Source organism: Arachis hypogaea, chromosome 11 (assembly GCF_003086295.3).
Source record: "Arachis hypogaea cultivar Tifrunner chromosome 11, arahy.Tifrunner.gnm2.J5K5, whole genome shotgun sequence".
Classification (NCBI taxonomy): Eukaryota; Viridiplantae; Streptophyta; class Magnoliopsida; order Fabales; family Fabaceae; genus Arachis; species Arachis hypogaea.
In genome coordinates, this window is record NC_092046.1 from 60,725,351 (window position 1) to 60,734,311 (window position 8,961).

At 40.8% G+C, this 8,961-nt stretch overlaps 1 non-coding gene across 1 annotated transcript; it reads right to left on the bottom strand.

Moving 5' to 3' along the window:
• Window positions 1-3,887: 3,887 nt before the first annotated feature.
• Window positions 3,888-3,994, bottom strand: LOC112726027 (small nucleolar RNA R71). The gene has a single exon (XR_003165099.1). It is a non-coding gene; the product is annotated as a small nucleolar RNA R71 (small nucleolar RNA).
• Between the last annotated feature and the right edge of the window lie 4,967 nt (window positions 3,995-8,961).

The following is an 8,961-nucleotide window of genomic DNA, read 5'->3' on the forward strand; positions in this document are numbered from 1 at the left end:
AGGCAACTATCTGTCCTGAATCATATGCTTGAAACACACCCCATGAGACTAGCTAAATAACAAGATCCTAATAAGAAAAAGGAAAAGAACAATAAGAGTTGAAAAAGAAAGAAAAGTAATAAGAAATAAGGCTAGGAACCAATGGCTTGAATTTTGAGGGATATGTCTGTAGTGCTCTTGTTCCAAGGATCTGCTTGGATGAATATGTTCTTAGGAGTGCTTCATCACTTGGTAACTTGGGTTAACTAACCCAGGATTATCAACTAAAAATCCACTATCAAGAGCAACCTTGCTACAGAACATTTAGTAACCCAAAGAGGTGCTGGACACCAAGGCCTTAAGTTAAGAAAATAACAAACCATGTGCCTGTAGTGTGCATGTATGGGGGAGAGAGACTTGAGGGAGTAAGTCCTTAGGGGTGTTTCAACACCTAGCACCTTGAACCAACTGGTTCGGGAGTGTTGGCTGAAAGCTTATCTTAAAAAGTCGCCCCCTCACAGAACACTTAGCCTAAGGATGCAATAAACCGTGGAAAGACAAAGGGATCAGTAAATAAAAGTCTCAATGGGTGTAATCAAGTGAGTATTCCAGGGCATGATAAAGGTCTGAAAGCTAGTAAAGGAATGAACGTAAGTTGCTATGCATGAAAACCCATAAAACCAAGGACATGAATTCCACAATAATGATTCATTTCTCTTGTCATTTCATTCATCATTCTCTTGTTCCAGTACTTTCTTAGGGACAAGCTAGCTTTATGTTTGGTGTTGTGATGCCAGGACATTCTGGCCAGTTTCACTGACCTTTTCTTTATGGTTTTAGGGTAGTTTCATGCACTTTCTTAGGAAATAAGCAAGTTTTGGGTAAATAATCATTTACATCTTGATTCAAGCAAACATTGTGAATTTTATATGATTTCATGAGAATTATGCATGAATTGAATGATAAATTGAATGATGCATGATCTCATCGGTTAGAACCTAGCTTTGATGCACTTTATTTACTTGATTTTAGGACAAAGGAAGCAAGGAAGATGCCATGTTAATAGCCACGTTAGTCTAACTAACGTGACCATTAACATGGAAAGGAGGCTAGCTTACAACGTTAACAAGAAAAGTGAACACCAATAACGCTTTCGTGAGCCATCATAGCCCACGTTATTGTCCACGTTGATGTAGTTAACGTGGAAGCTAACTTGGAAGAGAAGTAAAGCTCCAACGTTAGTGGTAAAAGTGTATGCCACTAACGTTAAGGAGAGGGGCACACTTAGCCACGTTAAGAGTCACGTTAACTACATTAACGTGACCTTTAATATGGGAGAAGCAATGAAGAGCCAACATTAGTGACACTCACCTTTGTCACTAACGTTGGACTAAGCCTCTATTAGCCACGTTAGTTGCCACGTTAATTGCATTAACGTGGAAGCTAACGTGGAGGAAAGGAATGATGAGCCAACGTTAGTGACACTCACCTTTGTCACTAACGTTGGAGATGGCTATCACTACCACGTTAGAAGTCACATTAACCTAAGTAACGAGAACTCTAACGTGGGAAGAAGGGTGTTTGGAGCGTTAGTGACAAAGGTAAGTGTCACTAACGCTCTCGAAGTTGAGGCATACCCACGTTAAGAGTCACGTTAGCTACACTAACGTGAACTCTAATGTAGGAAAGAAGGGGCCAACGGCAACGTTATTGGCAAAGGTAAACGCCAATAACGCTCGCGATGGATCAAGAGGCAAAATTAGTGGTCACGTTAGTGCCACTAACGTTGAAGTTAATGTAACTCATCTTGGGCTAGTAACGTTAGTGCAAAAGGTGATTGTCACTAACGTTCTCGAACCCACATTTTCACTTAACGTTAACGCCACTAACGTCCTAGCCAAAGTCCATACCTACTTCACACTTTCTCTACAAGTAAAGCTGAGCCCATTGAAGATTCTAAACTGCTTCAACTCAAGATCCAAAGGCCCATATCCAAGACTTGAAGAGCCAACTAGAAGATCAGAAGAGTAGTATATATAGGGGTAGTTTTGAACTAGAGAGGAGCCTTTGGGGGATTGAGAGGACTACTCTCTGTATCATTTTACTTTCTCTGTAACTTCTAGTTTTACTTCAGAATGTACTCTCCATCTTTGCTTTTCATTCCCAGAGCCATGAACAACTAAACCCCTTTCATTGGGTTAGGGAGCTCTGTTGTAATTTGATGGATCAATAATGGATTTCGTTATTCTTCTTCTTTCTTTTCTCTTGATTTTACTTGAAAGCTTTCAATCTTCATCCAATTGGATAGTTGTCTTGGAAAAGAAACTATTCATACTTGGATCTCTTCTGAACCTTGGAAGAGGAATGAAGAGATCATGCTAGAAATGCTTTCTCATGTTGGACCAAATTGGGGTTTGGGCGGATATGGTGACATATAATTCTCCCAATACTTTGATTTGGAAATACATGTGGTATAATTAGTGACCATACCTCATCTCTTCTCATGAGCAATTAGACCAAGGAATTGGCTATTGATCAAGATTTGAGAGATTGAGTTACCAAGGAATTGGAATTCAATCACTTAAAATTGCCAAGGAGATCAATGAATGCATTGATTGAGGAAGAGATGAGAATGAACTTGATCCGGAGAATGCAACATCTCCTAAGCCCAATGAATTCCCCATTTCTGATCTTACCCATTCTCTTTAGTTTCTGCCATTTACTTTCATGCTAAATTCCCCATTCCCCATTTAAGATTTTGCCATTTACTTTCCGTCATTTATATTCAGCCCTTTATTTCCAGCATTTACATTTTCTACCATTTACTTTCCCGCCATTTAATTTCCTGCAATTCTCATATCAAATTCTGCTTAGCTCAACTAGAACATTCCTCCAATTAAAGTTGCTTGACCAATCAATCCCTGTGGGATTCGACCTCACTCTATTGTGAGTTTTTACTTGACGACAATTCGGTATACTTGCCGAGGAAAATCTGTTGAGAGACAAGTTTCCGTGCATCAAGTTTATGTGCCTTTACCGGGGATTGATTTTGTATCAACAATGATTAAATTGGTGGATAACTAGATTGAGTATTTTTCTTTTGTTTGATTTAATTCCATCTGAGTAATTTACTTTCAGTTTTAGTTATTTCCTTCCCTTTATCTCTCACCCATTTGTGGTGCTATCTGCATATCATTTTTTTTTTACTATTTAGTTCACTGACCCACTAACTATTTGATATATTGCATCACTCACACTAACAGTATTCTGCAGAAAATACTGTCTGCATCTATCCTTTTTGCTTGTGCCTTATTATTTGTATGACAGGTAGAAGAAGCAGAGCTTCAACTTCCTTTGATTCTGAACCTGAGAGGACCTTCCTTAGATTTAGGAGGGAAGTAAGAGGGAAGAGAGTAGTTGGTGCTGAGGAAGAGGAAGAGTATTTTGAGCTAGACATGGATGAGAATATGGAGAACCATCATGAAGAAGAGGCTCACAACCATGGCAGAGAAGGTCCAGCGCATCATGCTGGGCAAGAGAGAAGAGTTCTAGGATCCTACATCAATCCAAACCCAGGAAACTATGGAAGTAGCATCCAAAAGCCAACCATACATACCAACAACTTTGAACTAAAGCCACAGCTCATCACCCTTGTTCAGAACAACTGTTCATTCGGAGGAAGTGTTCAAGAAGATCCCAATCAACATCTAACCACCTTCCTGAGGATATGTGACACTGTGAACTCTAATGGTGTTCATCCTGACACCTATAGACTACTTCTATTCCCCTTCTCACTCAAGGACAAGGCATCTAAATGGCTGGCATCCTTCCCGAAGGAGAGCTTAACAACCTGGGAAGATGTGGTAAACAAATTCTTGGCAAGATTTTATCCTCCTCAAAGAATCAACAGGTTGAGAGATGAGGTTCAAACCTTCAGGCAGCAAGATGGTGAGACTCTATATGAAGCATGGGAGAGGTTTAAAGACTTGACAAGAAGATACCCGCCAGATATGTTCAATGAATGGGTGCAGTTGCACATTTTCTATGAAGGTCTTTCTTATGAATCAAAGAAGGTAGTAGACCACTCATCCGGGGGATCTCTAAACAAGAAGAAGACCATTGAAGAAGCCATAGATGTCATTGAGACTGTAGCTAAAAATGACTACTTCTATGCTTCTGAAAGAGGCAACACTAGAGGAGTGATGGAGCTGAACAACGTGGATGCACTGCTAGCTCAAAACAAGATGATTACCAAGCAATTGGCTGACCTCACCGAGAAGATGGAGAGGAATCAAGTAGCAGCAATCACCATTTCAGCAGCAACTCAAGAAGGAGTGAATGAAGAAGCAGAGGGTAGTCAGGAGCAAGCCAACTACATTGGAAATTCACCTAGGCAGAACCATGACCCATACTCCAAAACGTATAATCCTGGCAGGAGGAACCACCCAAACTTTGGGTGGGGAAATCAACAAGACCAAGGCCAAGATCAGAGATGCCACAACCCCAACAACAATGCAGCTCACAAACATCCCACACAGAGATCATATCAGCACTCACCTAACAACACATCTCAACATCTATACCAAAGCCAAAATGGCCCTTCTCATCCCTTCAATCTCAACTCTCCATCATTGGAAGAAAGACTATCAAGGATTGAGACTCTACTTGAAGGCATATGTAAGGAAATCCAAGATAACAAGGTGTTTAAGGAGAAGGTGCGAGCCAATATCAAAAACCAGGGAGACACCATCAAGAGGTTGGAGTTTCAAGTGGGATACCTCTCTGAGAAGATTCCCAAACCTACTGATAGCTTCCCAAGTGACACAGAGAAGAACCCAAGAGGTGAAACAAAGAAGGTCAGATGGGAAGATTGCAAGATGGTCACTATAAGTGATAAGGGTACTGAGGAAGAGCTGAACAAACATTTAAAACAACCTGGAGATACCTCAGTAGAGACACAAGAAATGGATCACCAAGAAACCATACTTACATAGAAGGAGCTGCGGAAAATCTATGCACCTTTTCCCCAAAGACTCAAGGGTGGTGTAGAAAAAAGAATATACTCAAGGTTCTTTGATATGTTTGCATCTCTCCATGTAAACATACCATTCATCAAGGCTCTCCAACAAATACCCTCATACATTAAGTATATGAAAGAGCTACTGACCAGGAAAAGCTCATTCAATGGAGGGCAAACAATAGTGATGAATAAGGAGTGCAGTGCTCTCATTCAACCAGAGTTGTCTACAAAAAGGAAGGACCCAGGGAGTTTTCATATTCCCTGTGCCATAGGAGAAATAATGTTTGACAAAGGACTCTGTGATCTGGGAGCAAGCATCAACTTAATGCCTTTATCTCTCATTAAGAAGCTACAGATCAATGAGCTAATACCTACAGACGTAGTCATCAGGCTGGCTGACAAAACTCAAAAACAAGCAGTGGGAGTGGTTGAAAATGTGTTGGTAAAGGTTGGGAACTACTTCATTCCTACAGACTTTGTCATATTGGAAATAGAAGAAAGTCACATCCACCCAATCATATTGGGAAGACCGTTCCTAGCTACAGCCAGAGCACTCATAGATGTGGAGCGAGGAGAGATAATACTAAGGATACATGATGAACAACTCGCATTCAATGTCTTCAAACCCTCACAAGAGGCAGATCAGGAAAACAAGGAACCAAGGAAAGAGCACGACAAAGCACTGGTGGAAGAAACAAGCATTGAAGCACGGGGAATTCCTTTGATTAATGAACAAGACAGTCAGCAGTTACCACAGCTAAAGGAAACTCAAGTGGGGCCAAAACCACCAGAATCATATGAGACCAGCAACAAAGTCTCCCTAGGAAAAGAAACCACAAAGAGAAGGGCAACATCAAAAGAAACAAAGAAGAAGGCACCAAGGAGATGGAGGAACAAGAAGATCCCTACAGAGGATTTCTCTCCAGGGGATAAATTGATCTCGGCCTACTTTCTAGACATCTCACCTCATCTCCCCACCATCCCATCTCAGTTACCTAAGGTTTTCACCATCAACAAAGTTCTCTCCCTAGAACATGTGGAGATCCTTGATCAAGCCAATGGATATAGGTTTACTGCAAGAGGGGAAGATCTGAAGCATTACAAACCACCCTGACAAAGGCAGAACGTCAAGCTAGTGACGCTAAAAAAGGGATTCATGGGAGGCAACCCATGTTTTACATGCTTTTAAAGTAGTTAATAAAGCAAGGTTCATGAATTTCAAATCAACTTTGACATGCACTTGAATGAATCCTTTTATGCAACATATAGAGAAGAACAAGTTTGGTGTTCAAGGCACACTAAGAGAACATAAATGTAACTCATATCATGTCACTCTTAGAGCCTTGAACAAGTCATTTCCACCACATAGCCCCAAACTAAGTTTGGTGTCACCAATGTTGCATACATGGATATTTAGTTGGTTAGTTGGTTTGCACTCATGAATAGCACATAGTAATTAGAAACAAAAATTTTTAAAAAGTAGTTACCCCACTTTTTAAATTTTGCCGCCACTTTCCACGATTTTATTAATCACATTTCTTTTATTTTGTAGGAAAATTGATAGGACTATTGAAGGAGGGTTCGGCCACCACAAAAGAGAGGACTATACACGTGTCTTCAAGGGGATTGCGTTGGGAATTGTTGCCATGCAACATTGGAAGAAGAACACACTTGGAAACTGAACCAACCCCATCATAAAAGTGATGATCCTTGTGTCCATCCCATGCTAAACCCCATCTGTTCATCATACACCTACTACATCAATCCACACCTTCCATTCACTCACTACTTTCCTATATAAGTGGTTCTTATTCCATACTTCCTTTCACATTCCAATTTCCATCCTTTACACCTCCCACTTTTGGCACCCAACTCCTCTTACCACATCAAAAACACCCTCACTCACTCCCTTCACTACACCCTATCTTAACCGGCCAAAGCCAATTATCCACACCCTTTACACCTTCACATATCAACAATCACTTATGGAATCATCAAGCTCTAAGAGAAGAAAAGGGAAGGAGCCCATGGAGCAACGCCCTATCGATGAGAAGAAATTCAAAATCTTTCACCATGCATTGTAATATGCATGGATGGTTGATAAGGAGATCATATATGAGCTAGGCTTTCAAGTCAGAAAAACTGAGTGCCCCGAAATCACAGAGAAGGTGGAGAAAAGAAGATGGGAGCTCCTTACTGATCCAGTCATAAAAGTAAATGCAACTCTTGTAAGAGAGTTTTATGCAAATGCAGTCAGGTATGATAAGGCAGATGACTCCTATATAAGCTTTGTGAGAGGGGTAACCGTGGACTTCAGCCCCATGAGCATCATGAGGGCATTAAAGCTGCGAGCCATACCATTTGCAGAAGAAAGCTATCACTCCATAATAGATGGCAGCCCCAATCATGAACAGATTGTACAAGATATATGCGTGCAAGGAGCTGATTGGGTACGAGATCCTCAAGGAAAACCCAAGTTCATCAAGAGAGGAGACCTCACCCCTGAGGCAAAAGGGTAGTTTGAAATTGTAAGGAGATCCATCCTTCCTACTGGAAATAATTCAGAGGTGAATCTTAAAAGAGCAACAATGGTGTAATGTATACTTAAAGGGGGAGAGATCATGGTCCATGAACTTATAGCTCAAGGTATTAGGAAGATGGCTGAAAAAAGCGATTCTGGAAGAAGGTTAGGCTACCCCAGCACTATTTTTCGTCTGTGTGACAGGGCTGGGGTGGTGTTCGAAGATGAGGACCCCGAGTGGATAAAAGTGGGCATCCCAATTACTGTTAGACGGATACATGCGGTTGCATCTCCCCTACCTCAACGAAAGCCAAGAAAAAGGCCAGCCCATCAAGTAGTAGAAGGACAAAACTTAGAGGAGCAAGCCCCTTTAGACATGCACCAGCTACAGGAAGCCATTGATGGCTTATCTAGACAATACTTGGAAAATCAAGGGGCACAGAAAGAATTGCAACTACAATTGGTAAGCCATCAAGAAGAATTACTTTCTGGATGGATGAATCAACATGGGGAATGGCAAAAGCAATTGATGGAGCAGCAACTAGAACAAGGGAAACATTAGAATGAATCCTTCCACAGGATAGAGCAAAGGCAATATCAACAACAAGAAGCCATCCAAAAGCTAATCAACATCCAAGCACATCAAGGTGCACACATACATGAAATGCATCGAAAACAACTGGAACAGGCAGAACTCTTTGACGAATACAGAGCATTTGCAGAAGGAGTTTACATGAACGAGACAGGACATCATGTAAACACTCAAGCCAGGCTCGGGTACTTAGTTGGACAACTTCCTGTACTGCACCCAGGAATCACAAGATATGAAGAAGTAAAGGATGAATTAGCGCGAGAAGAAAGAGAGAGGGTAGAAAAGAGTCATGAATCAGTAAGGAAGGCACTTGAGGAGTGGAAGAAAGCCAGGCTAGCACGGATACAAGGAAACACAAGTGGACACAAAGATGACAAACAACAGGGAGAGCATGTATGAAATAGAACATGCTTTAAATAAGGAAAATCATGTATGAAATAGAACATGCTTCCATGGTAGTTTAGGATTTTCAATTCTGTCTTTAGTATTTTCCTTGCTTTTGTCATATGTGTGCTGGTTCAAGTTACCTGTTTTCATCTGCATGTTGCTTATTGTATGTTTGTCCTTTTAAACCAAATAAAAAGAGATGTTATGAAAGACTAGTGTGATGTTCAAGTTGTGGAGTAGGTCCTTAAATTTGTGGTATAGTAATCACTTAGCTAAGTTGGTTCACCAACAAGGTAGGAAGGCAACTATCTGTCCTGAATCATATGCTTGAAACACACCCCATGAGACTAGCTAAATAACAAGATCCTAATAAGTAAAAGGAAAAGAACAATAAGAGTTGAAAAAGAAAGAAAAGTAATAAGAAATAAGGCTAAGCACCAATGGCTTGAATCTTGAGGGATA